The sequence below is a fragment of the Dasypus novemcinctus genome, chromosome 6, assembly GCF_030445035.2.
Source record: "Dasypus novemcinctus isolate mDasNov1 chromosome 6, mDasNov1.1.hap2, whole genome shotgun sequence".
Taxonomy (NCBI): domain Eukaryota; kingdom Metazoa; phylum Chordata; class Mammalia; order Cingulata; family Dasypodidae; genus Dasypus; species Dasypus novemcinctus.
In genome coordinates this window covers 3,225,997-3,228,755 of record NC_080678.1, presented here as the reverse complement: position 1 = coordinate 3,228,755, position 2,759 = coordinate 3,225,997, and the positions used below count along the sequence as shown (strand labels likewise).

General features: G+C 41.0%; 1 pseudogene; it reads right to left on the bottom strand.

The window, feature by feature from the left end:
• On the bottom strand, positions 1–2,307 carry LOC111764223 (palmitoyltransferase ZDHHC6 pseudogene; annotated as a pseudogene).
• Positions 2,308–2,759: the final 452 nt, after the last annotated feature.

The following is a 2,759-nucleotide window of genomic DNA, read 5'->3' as shown; positions in this document are numbered from 1 at the left end:
CTATCTTTTCTTCTCTCCCTCTGGGACTTGATACGTTTCAGCATTAGAGGGATAATTTTCCGCACAGTTTCTAGAGCACTATCCACTTATTCTTGCAATAACTTCTATAAAGGAATCCTCAAGTATTTTATCTCCATACAACCAGTATCTTAAGCTTCTTGTGATCTAACTGAATTCCCCTTTATGTAGCTTTGTTTGAGGCTTTTCAGTGCAGTTGCTTGTGAAGAAGGTTTTGATTCCTTTATTCAAAAGACAGCAGACGCCACTATACACAACTTTACAGTGAGCACTTCTGACTCATATCTGCCTTTTGTTTCATCTGTTCTATCTTCTCATCAATCCATGATTCAATACATTTTTGTTTCTGATAATTATTTTTATCTGGATAAAAATGGTATCCTGACTGCTATGGTTTTTCTTAGCCCTAATCAGAGGCAATCAAGGTGGAAGCAAACACCGGGAATCCTAATGGAACAACAAAGTGGATCTGCCCTGGCTACACTCATGTCAATCTTTACTGTGTTCCACCCAAAAGAGAGTTGATCATAAACCTCTGAGCACACAGCCATAACAAAAATGGAAGCAGCATGAATACACCCAAGGGTACTAAGAGGGTAAACATTTTGATAAAAATATGATTTTGGCAACCACAACAGCTATTGATCCCAGGACATGATGGTCCATCTTCATCACCTACCTTCTATACTTTCTGCAGTAATGTGAATATGATGCATTGTATGTTGGCAGGATTTGCAGTACTAGAGATACAGGCTATTCTGAGAATTTTCCAGTTTCCACCCCTGAAGGATAAAGCCAAGACCCACAAATGTTGCACTGAAGTAATTGTAAAGAATCATGACTGTCCAATTTATGAACATGATGCAATTCACTATTCCTCCAGTTGTAACCACCAATATCATAATACAGGGTCAATCATGGTGACAGAACATAATATTTCTGTAACATCCAATGCTATGATTAGACCCCAGTGACCCAGTCTCTTTAACTCTTGGAGATTTTCAAATTTGTTTACTGTGCAGTATGTATCCAAATAGGAAGAATTCCTTCCTATTTTCAAAGAATTACAGATTTCCTTTGTCTGTGCACACATTTCCATGTGCCATGAGTCATGTATATCCCTTCACTGCCATGCCTTCAAGTTATGAGGTATTAATGCACATCATGCCATTTTCACTGTTCAGCACTCAGAGCACTGTGCCTTCACCAGTAGGATCCAGTATCCATTGACCTCAGTCTGGTCACTCATGCCCACTCCTCCATCATCGTATCCCTGGGGCAGTCTTGGCTCAGCAGGAACAAATTTTCTCCTCCTTGGATAACTCTTTCATGGGTTCCTCATTCTAGTGAAAGCATAAACAAACCCTGGTTGCTAGAGTCCAGGGAGAAGTACCTAGTACATCTGGCTTATCCCTTTGCCAGTGACCTGCCCCAAATATGTTTTTTAATTTCCCAAAGTTTGGATATTTTTCACATGTATTTATGTTGTTGATTTATCTTTTTTAATTTTTAAAATTTAATTGCCTTTTTAAAAAGATACATAGATCACAAAAAGTGTTACATTAAAAAATATAAGAGGTTCCTATATACCCCATACCCCTCTCCACCCCACTTGTTCCACATCAACAAATTCTTTCATCATTGTGGCACATTCATTGCATTTGGTGAATACATTTTAGAGCACTCCTGCTTTGCATGGATTATAATTTAAGTTGTAGTTTACACTCTCCCCCAGTGCATTCAGTAGGTTATGGCAGGATATATAATGTCCAGCATCTGTTCCTGCAATATCATTTAGGACAACTTCAAGTTCCAAAAAAGCCATGACATCACATTTCTTCTTCCCTCTCCCTGCCCTCAGCAACTACTGTGGCCACTGTCTCCACATCAGTGATACAATTTCTTCAATTGCTAGAGTCACAATAGTTTTGTAGTAGAATACCAGTAAGCCCAATCTAATCCATATTTTATTCCCCCATCCTGTGACCCTGGGATGGTTATGTCCAGTCCCCCTCTACATCAAGAGGAGGCTTAGATCTCACATGGATGATGGATGCAAGTCTCCAGCTTGTAGTTGTAGGTACTTTCAGTTCCCTGGTGTGGTAGTTGACCATCTTCACCTCCCGGTTACTTGACCTGGGTAAGTCCAATGATTGGAGAGTAAGAGTTAGACTCTGCTGAGGCTCAAGGCCTAGCTGGCACATGGAGAGTCCAGAGATTCAAGTCTCCTGAGTATATACCAACCCCTAGGTTCAACCACAGGATCAGTAAAAGTGACAGAAGAGGCATGTGTAGAAAGTTCAAATCTGAGACCAACTGCATCTCACTCAGGAACACAAATTACAAAGCAAGGCCCTCTGACAAGGCACTGAACTCCAGAGTCATCTGCCATGACTGTAGAACCTGTGTGTCTCTGTGGTCCTCAGGAGCACCAGTACCTGGGGTTGTACCTACTTGGTAGTCTCTTGGATCCTGCTATGATGTGTGTAAGCATGACCCCTATGATGACCTCCCAAAATTTTTTTCAAGACTCTTAGCCATATAAACACATTTGTCTTTACCATTATCCCCCTTTTGTTCCAGGTCTTTTTCTAGTTGCATCACCAGTTAGCGATCGGTAGTAATCCCTTGGTGCCAGTGAGGCTCATTCCCAGGAATCATGTCCCATGCTGGGAGGAAGATAATGCATTTACATGCTGAGTTTGGTTCAGAGAGTGGCCACATTTAGGAAACATGGAGGG